This window comes from Rhinoderma darwinii, unplaced genomic scaffold (genome assembly GCF_050947455.1).
Source record: "Rhinoderma darwinii isolate aRhiDar2 unplaced genomic scaffold, aRhiDar2.hap1 Scaffold_536, whole genome shotgun sequence".
Taxonomy (NCBI): domain Eukaryota; kingdom Metazoa; phylum Chordata; class Amphibia; order Anura; family Rhinodermatidae; genus Rhinoderma; species Rhinoderma darwinii.
In genome coordinates this window covers 121,384-137,718 of record NW_027464085.1, presented here as the reverse complement: position 1 = coordinate 137,718, position 16,335 = coordinate 121,384, and the positions used below count along the sequence as shown (strand labels likewise).

General features: G+C 47.7%; 24 non-coding genes and 1 pseudogene across 24 annotated transcripts; all 25 read right to left on the bottom strand.

Moving 5' to 3' along the window:
• Positions 1–216: 216 nt before the first annotated feature.
• Positions 217–380, bottom strand: LOC142722780 (U1 spliceosomal RNA). The gene has a single exon (XR_012875066.1). It is a non-coding gene; the product is annotated as a U1 spliceosomal RNA (small nuclear RNA).
• Positions 381–863: 483 nt separating this feature from the next.
• Positions 864–1,002, bottom strand: LOC142722903 (U1 spliceosomal RNA; annotated as a pseudogene).
• Positions 1,003–1,595: 593 nt separating this feature from the next.
• On the bottom strand, positions 1,596–1,759 carry LOC142722404 (U1 spliceosomal RNA). Its single transcript, XR_012874703.1, has one exon. It is a non-coding gene; the product is annotated as a U1 spliceosomal RNA (small nuclear RNA).
• Positions 1,760–2,234: 475 nt separating this feature from the next.
• LOC142722601 (U1 spliceosomal RNA) lies at positions 2,235–2,398 on the bottom strand. Its single transcript, XR_012874889.1, has one exon. It is a non-coding gene; the product is annotated as a U1 spliceosomal RNA (small nuclear RNA).
• Positions 2,399–2,881: 483 nt separating this feature from the next.
• On the bottom strand, positions 2,882–3,045 carry LOC142722598 (U1 spliceosomal RNA). Its single transcript, XR_012874887.1, has one exon. It is a non-coding gene; the product is annotated as a U1 spliceosomal RNA (small nuclear RNA).
• A 475-nt stretch (positions 3,046–3,520) lies between these two features.
• LOC142722779 (U1 spliceosomal RNA) lies at positions 3,521–3,684 on the bottom strand. The gene has a single exon (XR_012875065.1). It is a non-coding gene; the product is annotated as a U1 spliceosomal RNA (small nuclear RNA).
• Positions 3,685–4,159: 475 nt separating this feature from the next.
• On the bottom strand, positions 4,160–4,323 carry LOC142722597 (U1 spliceosomal RNA). The gene has a single exon (XR_012874886.1). It is a non-coding gene; the product is annotated as a U1 spliceosomal RNA (small nuclear RNA).
• A 475-nt stretch (positions 4,324–4,798) lies between these two features.
• On the bottom strand, positions 4,799–4,962 carry LOC142722778 (U1 spliceosomal RNA). The gene has a single exon (XR_012875064.1). It is a non-coding gene; the product is annotated as a U1 spliceosomal RNA (small nuclear RNA).
• Positions 4,963–5,437: 475 nt separating this feature from the next.
• On the bottom strand, positions 5,438–5,601 carry LOC142722596 (U1 spliceosomal RNA). The gene has a single exon (XR_012874885.1). It is a non-coding gene; the product is annotated as a U1 spliceosomal RNA (small nuclear RNA).
• Positions 5,602–6,076: 475 nt separating this feature from the next.
• LOC142722595 (U1 spliceosomal RNA) lies at positions 6,077–6,240 on the bottom strand. Its single transcript, XR_012874884.1, has one exon. It is a non-coding gene; the product is annotated as a U1 spliceosomal RNA (small nuclear RNA).
• Positions 6,241–6,723: 483 nt separating this feature from the next.
• Positions 6,724–6,887, bottom strand: LOC142722594 (U1 spliceosomal RNA). The gene has a single exon (XR_012874883.1). It is a non-coding gene; the product is annotated as a U1 spliceosomal RNA (small nuclear RNA).
• Positions 6,888–7,362: 475 nt separating this feature from the next.
• On the bottom strand, positions 7,363–7,526 carry LOC142722777 (U1 spliceosomal RNA). The gene has a single exon (XR_012875063.1). It is a non-coding gene; the product is annotated as a U1 spliceosomal RNA (small nuclear RNA).
• A 475-nt stretch (positions 7,527–8,001) lies between these two features.
• Positions 8,002–8,165, bottom strand: LOC142722593 (U1 spliceosomal RNA). Its single transcript, XR_012874882.1, has one exon. It is a non-coding gene; the product is annotated as a U1 spliceosomal RNA (small nuclear RNA).
• Positions 8,166–8,640: 475 nt separating this feature from the next.
• On the bottom strand, positions 8,641–8,804 carry LOC142722775 (U1 spliceosomal RNA). The gene has a single exon (XR_012875062.1). It is a non-coding gene; the product is annotated as a U1 spliceosomal RNA (small nuclear RNA).
• Positions 8,805–9,279: 475 nt separating this feature from the next.
• Positions 9,280–9,443, bottom strand: LOC142722592 (U1 spliceosomal RNA). The gene has a single exon (XR_012874881.1). It is a non-coding gene; the product is annotated as a U1 spliceosomal RNA (small nuclear RNA).
• Positions 9,444–9,918: 475 nt separating this feature from the next.
• LOC142722591 (U1 spliceosomal RNA) lies at positions 9,919–10,082 on the bottom strand. Its single transcript, XR_012874880.1, has one exon. It is a non-coding gene; the product is annotated as a U1 spliceosomal RNA (small nuclear RNA).
• Positions 10,083–10,675: 593 nt separating this feature from the next.
• Positions 10,676–10,839, bottom strand: LOC142722392 (U1 spliceosomal RNA). The gene has a single exon (XR_012874692.1). It is a non-coding gene; the product is annotated as a U1 spliceosomal RNA (small nuclear RNA).
• A 475-nt stretch (positions 10,840–11,314) lies between these two features.
• LOC142722590 (U1 spliceosomal RNA) lies at positions 11,315–11,478 on the bottom strand. Its single transcript, XR_012874879.1, has one exon. It is a non-coding gene; the product is annotated as a U1 spliceosomal RNA (small nuclear RNA).
• A 487-nt stretch (positions 11,479–11,965) lies between these two features.
• Positions 11,966–12,129, bottom strand: LOC142722589 (U1 spliceosomal RNA). Its single transcript, XR_012874878.1, has one exon. It is a non-coding gene; the product is annotated as a U1 spliceosomal RNA (small nuclear RNA).
• A 483-nt stretch (positions 12,130–12,612) lies between these two features.
• On the bottom strand, positions 12,613–12,776 carry LOC142722586 (U1 spliceosomal RNA). Its single transcript, XR_012874876.1, has one exon. It is a non-coding gene; the product is annotated as a U1 spliceosomal RNA (small nuclear RNA).
• Positions 12,777–13,369: 593 nt separating this feature from the next.
• Positions 13,370–13,533, bottom strand: LOC142722876 (U1 spliceosomal RNA). Its single transcript, XR_012875161.1, has one exon. It is a non-coding gene; the product is annotated as a U1 spliceosomal RNA (small nuclear RNA).
• Positions 13,534–14,008: 475 nt separating this feature from the next.
• On the bottom strand, positions 14,009–14,172 carry LOC142722585 (U1 spliceosomal RNA). The gene has a single exon (XR_012874875.1). It is a non-coding gene; the product is annotated as a U1 spliceosomal RNA (small nuclear RNA).
• A 483-nt stretch (positions 14,173–14,655) lies between these two features.
• LOC142722584 (U1 spliceosomal RNA) lies at positions 14,656–14,819 on the bottom strand. Its single transcript, XR_012874874.1, has one exon. It is a non-coding gene; the product is annotated as a U1 spliceosomal RNA (small nuclear RNA).
• Positions 14,820–15,306: 487 nt separating this feature from the next.
• Positions 15,307–15,470, bottom strand: LOC142722583 (U1 spliceosomal RNA). The gene has a single exon (XR_012874873.1). It is a non-coding gene; the product is annotated as a U1 spliceosomal RNA (small nuclear RNA).
• A 487-nt stretch (positions 15,471–15,957) lies between these two features.
• On the bottom strand, positions 15,958–16,121 carry LOC142722582 (U1 spliceosomal RNA). The gene has a single exon (XR_012874871.1). It is a non-coding gene; the product is annotated as a U1 spliceosomal RNA (small nuclear RNA).
• Positions 16,122–16,335: the final 214 nt, after the last annotated feature.

The following is a 16,335-nucleotide window of genomic DNA, read 5'->3' as shown; positions in this document are numbered from 1 at the left end:
GTCCTACACTTTACGTTACACTCTGCACTAACATTGAGATAAAGCATCACATAGGAAAGCCACAAAACCAAAGGCAGCTGATAAGGGAGAGAGGAGTATCCAATCCTCTTGGCCACCCAGAGGTCAATTGATGGCTGGCTCGCTCGATCTAGCAAGTATCTCTGACTAGTAATAGTCAGCATTGAATAATAAGCACTGTTTTTCACCAGAGTAAATCAGGGGAAAGCGCAAACGCAGTCCCCCACTACCACAAATTATGCAGTCGAGTTTCCCGCATTTGGGGAAATCGCAGGGGTCAGCACACCCGAAGTGCAATGGATGAGCCTCACCCTGGGAGAACCACCTTAATGATCATGGTATCTCCCCTGCCAGGTAAGTATGAGTTGCATAGCGCCTGCCAGACAGGCTCCCCTCACAAGAGGCCCTACTAAGTCGCTGAGGATTTTTCCTGGTTTTTGGTCCGAAGCAGGCCAAAGATCACCTGTCTGCATCCACCTTTTTGGATTGAAAGCAGCTTTGTTAACAATCAGTGGTCAAATCACAAGCATACAGTATACCGTCAACCAGCCCAATCAATCAATCAATCAATATCTTTGAAACAGGCTCAAAGTAGCACAACATAGTACAGCAAAGGCACAGGTCCTACACTTTACGTTACACTCTGCACTAACATTCAGATAAAGCATCACATAGGAAAGCCACAAAACCAAAGGCAGCTGATAAGGGAGAGAGGAGTATCCAATCCTCTTGGCCACCCAGAGGTCAATTGATGGCTGGCTCGCTCGATCGATCGATCTAGCAAGTATCTCTGACTAGTAATAGTCAGCATTGAATAATAAGCACTGTTTTTCACCAGAGCAAATCAGGGGAAAGCACGAACGCAGTCCCCCACTACCACAAATTATGCAGTCGAGTTTCCCGCATTTGGGGAAATCGCAGGGGTCAGCACACCCTGGGAGAACCACCTTAGTGATCATGGTATCTCCCCTGCCAGGTAAGTATGAGTTGCATAGCGCCTGCCAGACAGGCTCCCCTCACAAGAGGCCCTACTAAGTCGCTGAGGATTTTTCCTGGTTTTTGGTCCGAAGCAGGCCAAAGATCACCTGTCTGGATCCAACTGCGCCAAAAAACGGATGCACCTCATTGTACGGAGCCAGGGGTGTGCAGGCACCCCAAATTCCATAAGACACAGGCTCAAGTCTAAGCACTTCCAAGATGCACAGCAACCAGGGTATTAGCATATGGGGCGGCGGCTTCTGGTCAGAGCATTGCCGTGCCGATGAAGCAGTCCCCACATTTGCATGCCGTCACCTGTGAGACAGAGAGGAAGGATAGGTTAGGTTAGGGAAAGGCTCGCCATGCCCTGACTTCTCGAAGCCCAGCAGAAAAAGAAACTTCACTGATCACACTGTTGTTCATCCACGAGGGGGAGACAAAGGCTGCGTATACAGCTAAATATAAAGAGATAATGTACCACATTTTGGATTGAAAAACAGCTTTGTTGACAATCGGTGGTTAAATCACAAGCATACAAGTACCTCTGACTAGTAACAGTCAGCATTGAATAATAAGCACTGTTTTTCACCAGAGTAAATCAGGGGAAAGCGCGAACGCAGTCCCCCACTACCACAAATTATGCAGTCGAGTTTCCCGCATTTGGGGAAATCGCAGGGGTCAGCACACCCGAAGTGCAATGGATGAGCCTCACCCTGGGAGAACCACCTTAATGATCATGGTATCTCCCCTGCCAGGTAAGTATGAGTTGCATAGCGCCTGCCAGACAGGCTCCCCTCACAAGAGGCCCTACTAAGTCGCTGAGGATTTTTCCTGGTTTTTGGTCCGAAGCAGGCCAAAGATCACCTGTCTGCATCCACCTTTTTGGATTGAAAGCAGCTTTGTTAACAATCAGTGGTCAAATCACAAGCATACAGTATACCGTCAACCAGCCCAATCAATCAATATCTTTGACACAGGCTCAAAGTAGCACAACATAGTACAGCAAAGGCACAGGTCCTACACTTTACGTTACACTCTGCACTAACATTGAGATAAAGCATCACATAGGAAAGCCACAAAACCAAAGGCAGCTGATAAGGGAGAGAGGAGTATCCAATCCTCTTGGCCACCCAGAGGTCAATTGATGGCTGGCTCGCTCGATCGATCGATCTAGCAAGTATCTCTGACTAGTAATAGTCAGCATTGAATAATAAGCACTGTTTTTCACCAGAGTAAATCAGGGGAAAGCGCGAACGCAGTCCCCCACTACCACAAATTATGCAGTCGAGTTTCCCGCATTTGGGGAAATCGCAGGGGTCAGCACACCCGAAGTGCAATGGATGAGCCTCACCCTGGGAGAACCACCTTAGTGATCATGGTATCTCCCCTGCCAGGTAAGTATGAGTTGCATAGCGCCTGCCAGACAGGCTCCCCTCACAAGAGGCCCTACTAAGTCGCTGAGGATTTTTCCTGGTTTTTGGTCCGAAGCAGGCCAAAGATCACCTGTCTGCATCCACCTTTTTGGATTGAAAACAGCTTTGTTAACAATCAGTGGTCAAATCACAAGCATACAGTATACCGTCAACCAGCCCAATCAATCAATCAATCAATATCTTTGAAACAGGCTCAAAGTAGCACAACATAGTACAGCAAAGGCACAGGTCCTACACTTTACGTTACACTCTGCACTAACATTCAGATAAAGCATCACATAGGAAAGCCACAAAACCAAAGGCAGCTGATAAGGGAGAGAGGAGTATCCAATCCTCTTGGCCACCCAGAGGTCAATTGATGGCTGGCTCGCTCGATCGATCGATCTAGCAAGTATCTCTGACTAGTAATAGTCAGCATTGAATAATAAGCACTGTTTTTCACCAGAGTAAATCAGGGGAAAGCGCGAACGCAGTCCCCCACTACCACAAATTATGCAGTCGAGTTTCCCGCATTTGGGGAAATCGCAGGGGTCAGCACACCCGAAGTGCAATGGATGAGCCTCACCCTGGGAGAACCACCTTAGTGATCATGGTATCTCCCCTGCCAGGTAAGTATGAGTTGCATAGCGCCTGCCAGACAGGCTCCCCTCACAAGAGGCCCTACTAAGTCGCTGAGGATTTTTCCTGGTTTTTGGTCCGAAGCAGGCCAAAGATCACCTGTCTGCATCCACCTTTTTGGATTGAAAACAGCTTTGTTAACAATCAGTGGTCAAATCACAAGCATACAGTATACCGTCAACCAGCCCAATCAATCAATCAATCAATATCTTTGAAACAGGCTCAAAGTAGCACAACATAGTACAGCAAAGGCACAGGTCCTACACTTTACGTTACACTCTGCACTAACATTCAGATAAAGCATCACATAGGAAAGCCACAAAACCAAAGGCAGCTGATAAGGGAGAGAGGAGTATCCAATCCTCTTGGCCACCCAGAGGTCAATTGATGGCTGGCTCGCTCGATCTAGCAAGTATCTCTGACTAGTAATAGTCAGCATTGAATAATAAGCACTGTTTTTCACCAGAGTAAATCAGGGGAAAGCGCAAACGCAGTCCCCCACTACCACAAATTATGCAGTCGAGTTTCCCGCATTTGGGGAAATCGCAGGGGTCAGCACACCCGAAGTGCAATGGATGAGCCTCACCCTGGGAGAACCACCTTAATGATCATGGTATCTCCCCTGCCAGGTAAGTATGAGTTGCATAGCGCCTGCCAGACAGGCTCCCCTCACAAGAGGCCCTACTAAGTCGCTGAGGATTTTTCCTGGTTTTTGGTCCGAAGCAGGCCAAAGATCACCTGTCTGCATCCACCTTTTTGGATTGAAAGCAGCTTTGTTAACAATCAGTGGTCAAATCACAAGCATACAGTATACCGTCAACCAGCCCAATCAATCAATATCTTTGACACAGGCTCAAAGTAGCACAACATAGTACAGCAAAGGCACAGGTCCTACACTTTACGTTACACTCTGCACTAACATTGAGATAAAGCATCACATAGGAAAGCCACAAAACCAAAGGCAGCTGATAAGGGAGAGAGGAGTATCCAATCCTCTTGGCCACCCAGAGGTCAATTGATGGCTGGCTCGCTCGATCGATCGATCTAGCAAGTATCTCTGACTAGTAATAGTCAGCATTGAATAATAAGCACTGTTTTTCACCAGAGTAAATCAGGGGAAAGCGCGAACGCAGTCCCCCACTACCACAAATTATGCAGTCGAGTTTCCCGCATTTGGGGAAATCGCAGGGGTCAGCACACCCGAAGTGCAATGGATGAGCCTCACCCTGGGAGAACCACCTTAGTGATCATGGTATCTCCCCTGCCAGGTAAGTATGAGTTGCATAGCGCCTGCCAGACAGGCTCCCCTCACAAGAGGCCCTACTAAGTCGCTGAGGATTTTTCCTGGTTTTTGGTCCGAAGCAGGCCAAAGATCACCTGTCTGCATCCACCTTTTTGGATTGAAAACAGCTTTGTTAACAATCAGTGGTCAAATCACAAGCATACAGTATACCGTCAACCAGCCCAATCAATCAATCAATCAATATCTTTGAAACAGGCTCAAAGTAGCACAACATAGTACAGCAAAGGCACAGGTCCTACACTTTACGTTACACTCTGCACTAACATTGAGATAAAGCATCACATAGGAAAGCCACAAAACCAAAGGCAGCTGATAAGGGAGAGAGGAGTATCCAATCCTCTTGGCCACCCAGAGGTCAATTGATGGCTGGCTCGCTCGATCTAGCAAGTATCTCTGACTAGTAATAGTCAGCATTGAATAATAAGCACTGTTTTTCACCAGAGTAAATCAGGGGAAAGCGCAAACGCAGTCCCCCACTACCACAAATTATGCAGTCGAGTTTCCCGCATTTGGGGAAATCGCAGGGGTCAGCACACCCGAAGTGCAATGGATGAGCCTCACCCTGGGAGAACCACCTTAATGATCATGGTATCTCCCCTGCCAGGTAAGTATGAGTTGCATAGCGCCTGCCAGACAGGCTCCCCTCACAAGAGGCCCTACTAAGTCGCTGAGGATTTTTCCTGGTTTTTGGTCCGAAGCAGGCCAAAGATCACCTGTCTGCATCCACCTTTTTGGATTGAAAGCAGCTTTGTTAACAATCAGTGGTCAAATCACAAGCATACAGTATACCGTCAACCAGCCCAATCAATCAATATCTTTGACACAGGCTCAAAGTAGCACAACATAGTACAGCAAAGGCACAGGTCCTACACTTTACGTTACACTCTGCACTAACATTGAGATAAAGCATCACATAGGAAAGCCACAAAACCAAAGGCAGCTGATAAGGGAGAGAGGAGTATCCAATCCTCTTGGCCACCCAGAGGTCAATTGATGGCTGGCTCGCTCGATCGATCGATCTAGCAAGTATCTCTGACTAGTAATAGTCAGCATTGAATAATAAGCACTGTTTTTCACCAGAGTAAATCAGGGGAAAGCGCGAACGCAGTCCCCCACTACCACAAATTATGCAGTCGAGTTTCCCGCATTTGGGGAAATCGCAGGGGTCAGCACACCCGAAGTGCAATGGATGAGCCTCACCCTGGGAGAACCACCTTAGTGATCATGGTATCTCCCCTGCCAGGTAAGTATGAGTTGCATAGCGCCTGCCAGACAGGCTCCCCTCACAAGAGGCCCTACTAAGTCGCTGAGGATTTTTCCTGGTTTTTGGTCCGAAGCAGGCCAAAGATCACCTGTCTGCATCCACCTTTTTGGATTGAAAGCAGCTTTGTTAACAATCAGTGGTCAAATCACAAGCATACAGTATACCGTCAACCAGCCCAATCAATCAATATCTTTGACACAGGCTCAAAGTAGCACAACATAGTACAGCAAAGGCACAGGTCCTACACTTTACGTTACACTCTGCACTAACATTGAGATAAAGCATCACATAGGAAAGCCACAAAACCAAAGGCAGCTGATAAGGGAGAGAGGAGTATCCAATCCTCTTGGCCACCCAGAGGTCAATTGATGGCTGGCTCGCTCGATCGATCGATCTAGCAAGTATCTCTGACTAGTAATAGTCAGCATTGAATAATAAGCACTGTTTTTCACCAGAGTAAATCAGGGGAAAGCGCGAACGCAGTCCCCCACTACCACAAATTATGCAGTCGAGTTTCCCGCATTTGGGGAAATCGCAGGGGTCAGCACACCCGAAGTGCAATGGATGAGCCTCACCCTGGGAGAACCACCTTAGTGATCATGGTATCTCCCCTGCCAGGTAAGTATGAGTTGCATAGCGCCTGCCAGACAGGCTCCCCTCACAAGAGGCCCTACTAAGTCGCTGAGGATTTTTCCTGGTTTTTGGTCCGAAGCAGGCCAAAGATCACCTGTCTGCATCCACCTTTTTGGATTGAAAACAGCTTTGTTAACAATCAGTGGTCAAATCACAAGCATACAGTATACCGTCAACCAGCCCAATCAATCAATCAATCAATATCTTTGAAACAGGCTCAAAGTAGCACAACATAGTACAGCAAAGGCACAGGTCCTACACTTTACGTTACACTCTGCACTAACATTCAGATAAAGCATCACATAGGAAAGCCACAAAACCAAAGGCAGCTGATAAGGGAGAGAGGAGTATCCAATCCTCTTGGCCACCCAGAGGTCAATTGATGGCTGGCTCGCTCGATCGATCGATCTAGCAAGTATCTCTGACTAGTAATAGTCAGCATTGAATAATAAGCACTGTTTTTCACCAGAGTAAATCAGGGGAAAGCGCGAACGCAGTCCCCCACTACCACAAATTATGCAGTCGAGTTTCCCGCATTTGGGGAAATCGCAGGGGTCAGCACACCCGAAGTGCAATGGATGAGCCTCACCCTGGGAGAACCACCTTAGTGATCATGGTATCTCCCCTGCCAGGTAAGTATGAGTTGCATAGCGCCTGCCAGACAGGCTCCCCTCACAAGAGGCCCTACTAAGTCGCTGAGGATTTTTCCTGGTTTTTGGTCCGAAGCAGGCCAAAGATCACCTGTCTGCATCCACCTTTTTGGATTGAAAACAGCTTTGTTAACAATCAGTGGTCAAATCACAAGCATACAGTATACCGTCAACCAGCCCAATCAATCAATCAATCAATATCTTTGAAACAGGCTCAAAGTAGCACAACATAGTACAGCAAAGGCACAGGTCCTACACTTTACGTTACACTCTGCACTAACATTCAGATAAAGCATCACATAGGAAAGCCACAAAACCAAAGGCAGCTGATAAGGGAGAGAGGAGTATCCAATCCTCTTGGCCACCCAGAGGTCAATTGATGGCTGGCTCGCTCGATCTAGCAAGTATCTCTGACTAGTAATAGTCAGCATTGAATAATAAGCACTGTTTTTCACCAGAGTAAATCAGGGGAAAGCGCAAACGCAGTCCCCCACTACCACAAATTATGCAGTCGAGTTTCCCGCATTTGGGGAAATCGCAGGGGTCAGCACACCCGAAGTGCAATGGATGAGCCTCACCCTGGGAGAACCACCTTAATGATCATGGTATCTCCCCTGCCAGGTAAGTATGAGTTGCATAGCGCCTGCCAGACAGGCTCCCCTCACAAGAGGCCCTACTAAGTCGCTGAGGATTTTTCCTGGTTTTTGGTCCGAAGCAGGCCAAAGATCACCTGTCTGCATCCACCTTTTTGGATTGAAAGCAGCTTTGTTAACAATCAGTGGTCAAATCACAAGCATACAGTATACCGTCAACCAGCCCAATCAATCAATATCTTTGACACAGGCTCAAAGTAGCACAACATAGTACAGCAAAGGCACAGGTCCTACACTTTACGTTACACTCTGCACTAACATTGAGATAAAGCATCACATAGGAAAGCCACAAAACCAAAGGCAGCTGATAAGGGAGAGAGGAGTATCCAATCCTCTTGGCCACCCAGAGGTCAATTGATGGCTGGCTCGCTCGATCGATCGATCTAGCAAGTATCTCTGACTAGTAATAGTCAGCATTGAATAATAAGCACTGTTTTTCACCAGAGTAAATCAGGGGAAAGCGCGAACGCAGTCCCCCACTACCACAAATTATGCAGTCGAGTTTCCCGCATTTGGGGAAATCGCAGGGGTCAGCACACCCGAAGTGCAATGGATGAGCCTCACCCTGGGAGAACCACCTTAGTGATCATGGTATCTCCCCTGCCAGGTAAGTATGAGTTGCATAGCGCCTGCCAGACAGGCTCCCCTCACAAGAGGCCCTACTAAGTCGCTGAGGATTTTTCCTGGTTTTTGGTCCGAAGCAGGCCAAAGATCACCTGTCTGCATCCACCTTTTTGGATTGAAAACAGCTTTGTTAACAATCAGTGGTCAAATCACAAGCATACAGTATACCGTCAACCAGCCCAATCAATCAATCAATCAATATCTTTGAAACAGGCTCAAAGTAGCACAACATAGTACAGCAAAGGCACAGGTCCTACACTTTACGTTACACTCTGCACTAACATTGAGATAAAGCATCACATAGGAAAGCCACAAAACCAAAGGCAGCTGATAAGGGAGAGAGGAGTATCCAATCCTCTTGGCCACCCAGAGGTCAATTGATGGCTGGCTCGCTCGATCTAGCAAGTATCTCTGACTAGTAATAGTCAGCATTGAATAATAAGCACTGTTTTTCACCAGAGTAAATCAGGGGAAAGCGCAAACGCAGTCCCCCACTACCACAAATTATGCAGTCGAGTTTCCCGCATTTGGGGAAATCGCAGGGGTCAGCACACCCGAAGTGCAATGGATGAGCCTCACCCTGGGAGAACCACCTTAATGATCATGGTATCTCCCCTGCCAGGTAAGTATGAGTTGCATAGCGCCTGCCAGACAGGCTCCCCTCACAAGAGGCCCTACTAAGTCGCTGAGGATTTTTCCTGGTTTTTGGTCCGAAGCAGGCCAAAGATCACCTGTCTGCATCCACCTTTTTGGATTGAAAGCAGCTTTGTTAACAATCAGTGGTCAAATCACAAGCATACAGTATACCGTCAACCAGCCCAATCAATCAATATCTTTGACACAGGCTCAAAGTAGCACAACATAGTACAGCAAAGGCACAGGTCCTACACTTTACGTTACACTCTGCACTAACATTGAGATAAAGCATCACATAGGAAAGCCACAAAACCAAAGGCAGCTGATAAGGGAGAGAGGAGTATCCAATCCTCTTGGCCACCCAGAGGTCAATTGATGGCTGGCTCGCTCGATCGATCGATCTAGCAAGTATCTCTGACTAGTAATAGTCAGCATTGAATAATAAGCACTGTTTTTCACCAGAGTAAATCAGGGGAAAGCGCGAACGCAGTCCCCCACTACCACAAATTATGCAGTCGAGTTTCCCGCATTTGGGGAAATCGCAGGGGTCAGCACACCCGAAGTGCAATGGATGAGCCTCACCCTGGGAGAACCACCTTAGTGATCATGGTATCTCCCCTGCCAGGTAAGTATGAGTTGCATAGCGCCTGCCAGACAGGCTCCCCTCACAAGAGGCCCTACTAAGTCGCTGAGGATTTTTCCTGGTTTTTGGTCCGAAGCAGGCCAAAGATCACCTGTCTGCATCCACCTTTTTGGATTGAAAGCAGCTTTGTTAACAATCAGTGGTCAAATCACAAGCATACAGTATACCGTCAACCAGCCCAATCAATCAATATCTTTGACACAGGCTCAAAGTAGCACAACATAGTACAGCAAAGGCACAGGTCCTACACTTTACGTTACACTCTGCACTAACATTGAGATAAAGCATCACATAGGAAAGCCACAAAACCAAAGGCAGCTGATAAGGGAGAGAGGAGTATCCAATCCTCTTGGCCACCCAGAGGTCAATTGATGGCTGGCTCGCTCGATCGATCGATCTAGCAAGTATCTCTGACTAGTAATAGTCAGCATTGATTAATAAGCACTGTTTTTCACCAGAGTAAATCAGGGGAAAGCGCGAACGCAGTCCCCCACTACCACAAATTATGCAGTCGAGTTTCCCGCATTTGGGGAAATCGCAGGGGTCAGCACACCCGAAGTGCAATGGATGAGCCTCACCCTGGGAGAACCACCTTAGTGATCATGGTATCTCCCCTGCCAGGTAAGTATGAGTTGCATAGCGCCTGCCAGACAGGCTCCCCTCACAAGAGGCCCTACTAAGTCGCTGAGGATTTTTCCTGGTTTTTGGTCCGAAGCAGGCCAAAGATCACCTGTCTGGATCCAACTGCGCCAAAAAACGGATGCACCTCATTGTACGGAGCCAGGGGTGTGCAGGCACCCCAAATTCCATAAGACACAGGCTCAAGTCTAAGCACTTCCAAGATGCACAGCAACCAGGGTATTAGCATATGGGGCGGCGGCTTCTGGTCAGAGCATTGCCGTGCCGATGAAGCAGTCCCCACATTTGCATGCCGTCACCTGTGAGACAGAGAGGAAGGATAGGTTAGGTTAGGGAAAGGCTCGCCATGCCCTGACTTCTCGAAGCCCAGCAGAAAAAGAAACTTCACTGATCACACTGTTGTTCATCCACGAGGGGGAGACAAAGGCTGCGTATACAGCTAAATATAAAGAGATAATGTACCACATTTTGGATTGAAAAACAGCTTTGTTGACAATCGGTGGTTAAATCACAAGCATACAAGTACCTCTGACTAGTAACAGTCAGCATTGAATAATAAGCACTGTTTTTCACCAGAGTAAATCAGGGGAAAGCGCGAACGCAGTCCCCCACTACCACAAATTATGCAGTCGAGTTTCCCGCATTTGGGGAAATCGCAGGGGTCAGCACACCCGAAGTGCAATGGATGAGCCTCACCCTGGGAGAACCACCTTAATGATCATGGTATCTCCCCTGCCAGGTAAGTATGAGTTGCATAGCGCCTGCCAGACAGGCTCCCCTCACAAGAGGCCCTACTAAGTCGCTGAGGATTTTTCCTGGTTTTTGGTCCGAAGCAGGCCAAAGATCACCTGTCTGCATCCACCTTTTTGGATTGAAAGCAGCTTTGTTAACAATCAGTGGTCAAATCACAAGCATACAGTATACCGTCAACCAGCCCAATCAATCAATATCTTTGACACAGGCTCAAAGTAGCACAACATAGTACAGCAAAGGCACAGGTCCTACACTTTACGTTACACTCTGCACTAACATTGAGATAAAGCATCACATAGGAAAGCCACAAAACCAAAGGCAGCTGATAAGGGAGAGAGGAGTATCCAATCCTCTTGGCCACCCAGAGGTCAATTGATGGCTGGCTCGCTCGATCGATCGATCTAGCAAGTATCTCTGACTAGTAATAGTCAGCATTGAATAATAAGCACTGTTTTTCACCAGAGTAAATCAGGGGAAAGCGCGAACGCAGTCCCCCACTACCACAAATTATGCAGTCGAGTTTCCCGCATTTGGGGAAATCGCAGGGGTCAGCACACCCGAAGTGCAATGGATGAGCCTCACCCTGGGAGAACCACCTTAGTGATCATGGTATCTCCCCTGCCAGGTAAGTATGAGTTGCATAGCGCCTGCCAGACAGGCTCCCCTCACAAGAGGCCCTACTAAGTCGCTGAGGATTTTTCCTGGTTTTTGGTCCGAAGCAGGCCAAAGATCACCTGTCTGCATCCACCTTTTTGGATTGAAAACAGCTTTGTTAACAATCAGTGGTCAAATCACAAGCATACAGTATACCGTCAACCAGCCCAATCAATCAATCAATCAATATCTTTGAAACAGGCTCAAAGTAGCACAACATAGTACAGCAAAGGCACAGGTCCTACACTTTACGTTACACTCTGCACTAACATTCAGATAAAGCATCACATAGGAAAGCCACAAAACCAAAGGCAGCTGATAAGGGAGAGAGGAGTATCCAATCCTCTTGGCCACCCAGAGGTCAATTGATGGCTGGCTCGCTCGATCGATCGATCGATCTAGCAAGTATCTCTGACTAGTAATAGTCAGCATTGAATAATAAGCACTGTTTTTCACCAGAGTAAATCAGGGGAAAGCGCGAACGCAGTCCCCCACTACCACAAATTATGCAGTCGAGTTTCCCGCATTTGGGGAAATCGCAGGGGTCAGCACACCCGAAGTGCAATGGATGAGCCTCACCCTGGGAGAACCACCTTAGTGATCATGGTATCTCCCCTGCCAGGTAAGTATGAGTTGCATAGCGCCTGCCAGACAGGCTCCCCTCACAAGAGGCCCTACTAAGTCGCTGAGGATTTTTCCTGGTTTTTGGTCCGAAGCAGGCCAAAGATCACCTGTCTGCATCCACCTTTTTGGATTGAAAACAGCTTTGTTAACAATCAGTGGTCAAATCACAAGCATACAGTATACCGTCAACCAGCCCAATCAATCAATCAATCAATATCTTTGAAACAGGCTCAAAGTAGCACAACATAGTACAGCAAAGGCACAGGTCCTACACTTTACGTTACACTCTGCACTAACATTCAGATAAAGCATCACATAGGAAAGCCACAAAACCAAAGGCAGCTGATAAGGGAGAGAGGAGTATCCAATCCTCTTGGCCACCCAGAGGTCAATTGATGGCTGGCTCGCTCGATCGATCGATCTAGCAAGTATCTCTGACTAGTAATAGTCAGCATTGATTAATAAGCACTGTTTTTCACCAGAGTAAATCAGGGGAAAGCGCGAACGCAGTCCCCCACTACCACAAATTATGCAGTCGAGTTTCCCGCATTTGGGGAAATCGCAGGGGTCAGCACACCCGAAGTGCAATGGATGAGCCTCACCCTGGGAGAACCACCTTAGTGATCATGGTATCTCCCCTGCCAGGTAAGTATGAGTTGCATAGCGCCTGCCAGACAGGCTCCCCTCACAAGAGGCCCTACTAAGTCGCTGAGGATTTTTCCTGGTTTTTGGTCCGAAGCAGGCCAAAGATCACCTGTCTGGATCCAACTGCGCCAAAAAACGGATGCACCTCATTGTACGGAGCCAGGGGTGTGCAGGCACCCCAAATTCCATAAGACACAGGCTCAAGTCTAAGCACTTCCAAGATGCACAGCAACCAGGGTATTAGCATATGGGGCGGCGGCTTCTGGTCAGAGCATTGCCGTGCCGATGAAGCAGTCCCCACATTTGCATGCCGTCACCTGTGAGACAGAGAGGAAGGATAGGTTAGGTTAGGGAAAGGCTCGCCATGCCCTGACTTCTCGAAGCCCAGCAGAAAAAGAAACTTCACTGATCACACTGTTGTTCATCCACGAGGGGGAGACAAAGGCTGCGTATACAGCTAAATATAAAGAGATAATGTACCACATTTTGGATTGAAAAACAGCTTTGTTGACAATCGGTGGTTAAATCACAAGCATACAAGTACCTCTGACTAGTAACAGTCAGCATTGAATAATAAGCACTGTTTTTCACCAGAGTAAATCAGGGGAAAGCGCGAACGCAGTCCCCCACTACCACAAATTATGCAGTCGAGTTTCCCGCATTTGGGGAAATCGCAGGGGTCAGCACACCCGAAGTGCAATGGATGAGCCTCACCCTGGGAGAACCACCTTAATGATCATGGTATCTCCCCTGCCAGGTAAGTATGAGTTGCATAGCGCCTGCCAGACAGGCTCCCCTCACAAGAGGCCCTACTAAGTCGCTGAGGATTTTTCCTGGTTTTTGGTCCGAAGCAGGCCAAAGATCACCTGTCTGCATCCACCTTTTTGGATTGAAAGCAGCTTTGTTAACAATCAGTGGTCAAATCACAAGCATACAGTATACCGTCAACCAGCCCAATCAATCAATATCTTTGACACAGGCTCAAAGTAGCACAACATAGTACAGCAAAGGCACAGGTCCTACACTTTACGTTACACTCTGCACTAACATTGAGATAAAGCATCACATAGGAAAGCCACAAAACCAAAGGCAGCTGATAAGGGAGAGAGGAGTATCCAATCCTCTTGGCCACCCAGAGGTCAATTGATGGCTGGCTCGCTCGATCGATCGATCTAGCAAGTATCTCTGACTAGTAATAGTCAGCATTGAATAATAAGCACTGTTTTTCACCAGAGTAAATCAGGGGAAAGCGCGAACGCAGTCCCCCACTACCACAAATTATGCAGTCGAGTTTCCCGCATTTGGGGAAATCGCAGGGGTCAGCACACCCGAAGTGCAATGGATGAGCCTCACCCTGGGAGAACCACCTTAGTGATCATGGTATCTCCCCTGCCAGGTAAGTATGAGTTGCATAGCGCCTGCCAGACAGGCTCCCCTCACAAGAGGCCCTACTAAGTCGCTGAGGATTTTTCCTGGTTTTTGGTCCGAAGCAGGCCAAAGATCACCTGTCTGCATCCACCTTTTTGGATTGAAAACAGCTTTGTTAACAATCAGTGGTCAAATCACAAGCATACAGTATACCGTCAACCAGCCCAATCAATCAATCAATCAATATCTTTGAAACAGGCTCAAAGTAGCACAACATAGTACAGCAAAGGCACAGGTCCTACACTTTACGTTACACTCTGCACTAACATTGAGATAAAGCATCACATAGGAAAGCCACAAAACCAAAGGCAGCTGATAAGGGAGAGAGGAGTATCCAATCCTCTTGGCCACCCAGAGGTCAATTGATGGCTGGCTCGCTCGATCGATCGATCTAGCAAGTATCTCTGACTAGTAATAGTCAGCATTGAATAATAAGCACTGTTTTTCACCAGAGTAAATCAGGGGAAAGCGCGAACGCAGTCCCCCACTACCACAAATTATGCAGTCGAGTTTCCCGCATTTGGGGAAATCGCAGGGGTCAGCACACCCGAAGTGCAATGGATGAGCCTCACCCTGGGAGAACCACCTTAGTGATCATGGTATCTCCCCTGCCAGGTAAGTATGAGTTGCATAGCGCCTGCCAGACAGGCTCCCCTCACAAGAGGCCCTACTAAGTCGCTGAGGATTTTTCCTGGTTTTTGGTCCGAAGCAGGCCAAAGATCACCTGTCTGCATCCACCTTTTTGGATTGAAAACAGCTTTGTTAACAATCAGTGGTCAAATCACAAGCATACAGTATACCGTCAACCAGCCCAATCAATCAATCAATCAATATCTTTGAAACAGGCTCAAAGTAGCACAACATAGTACAGCAAAGGCACAGGTCCTACACTTTACGTTACACTCTGCACTAACATTGAGATAAAGCATCACATAGGAAAGCCACAAAACCAAAGGCAGCTGATAAGGGAGAGAGGAGTATCCAATCCTCTTGGCCACCCAGAGGTCAATTGATGGCTGGCTCGCTCGATCGATCGATCGATCTAGCAAGTATCTCTGACTAGTAATAGTCAGCATTGAATAATAAGCACTGTTTTTCACCAGAGTAAATCAGGGGAAAGCGCGAACGCAGTCCCCCACTACCACAAATTATGCAGTCGAGTTTCCCGCATTTGGGGAAATCGCAGGGGTCAGCACACCCGAAGTGCAATGGATGAGCCTCACCCTGGGAGAACCACCTTAGTGATCATGGTATCTCCCCTGCCAGGTAAGTATGAGTTGCATAGCGCCTGCCAGACAGGCTCCCCTCACAAGAGGCCCTACTAAGTCGCTGAGGATTTTTCCTGGTTTTTGGTCCGAAGCAGGCCAAAGATCACCTGTCTGCATCCACCTTTTTGGATTGAAAACAGCTTTGTTAACAATCAGTGGTCAAATCACAAGCATACAGTATACCGTCAACCAGCCCAATCAATCAATCAATCAATATCTTTGAAACAGGCTCAAAGTAGCACAACATAGTACAGCAAAGGCACAGGTCCTACACTTTACGTTACACTCTGCACTAACATTCAGATAAAGCATCACATAGGAAAGCCACAAAACCAAAGGCAGCTGATAAGGGAGAGAGGAGTATCCAATCCTCTTGGCCACCCAGAGGTCAATTGATGGCTGGCTCGCTCGATCGATCGATCGATCTAGCAAGTATCTCTGACTAGTAATAGTCAGCATTGAATAATAAGCACTGTTTTTCACCAGAGTAAATCAGGGGAAAGCGCGAACGCAGTCCCCCACTACCACAAATTATGCAGTCGAGTTTCCCGCATTTGGGGAAATCGCAGGGGTCAGCACACCCGAAGTGCAATGGATGAGCCTCACCCTGGGAGAACCACCTTAGTGATCATGGTATCTCCCCTGCCAGGTAAGTATGAGTTGCATAGCGCCTGCCAGACAGGCTCCCCTCACAAGAGGCCCTACTAAGTCGCTGAGGATTTTTCCTGGTTTTTGGTCCGAAGCAGGCCAAAGATCACCTGTCTGCATCCACCTTTTTGGATTGAAAACAGCTTTGTTAACAATCAGTGGTCAAATCACAAGCATACAGTATACCGTCAACCAGCCCAATCAATCAATCAATCAATATCTT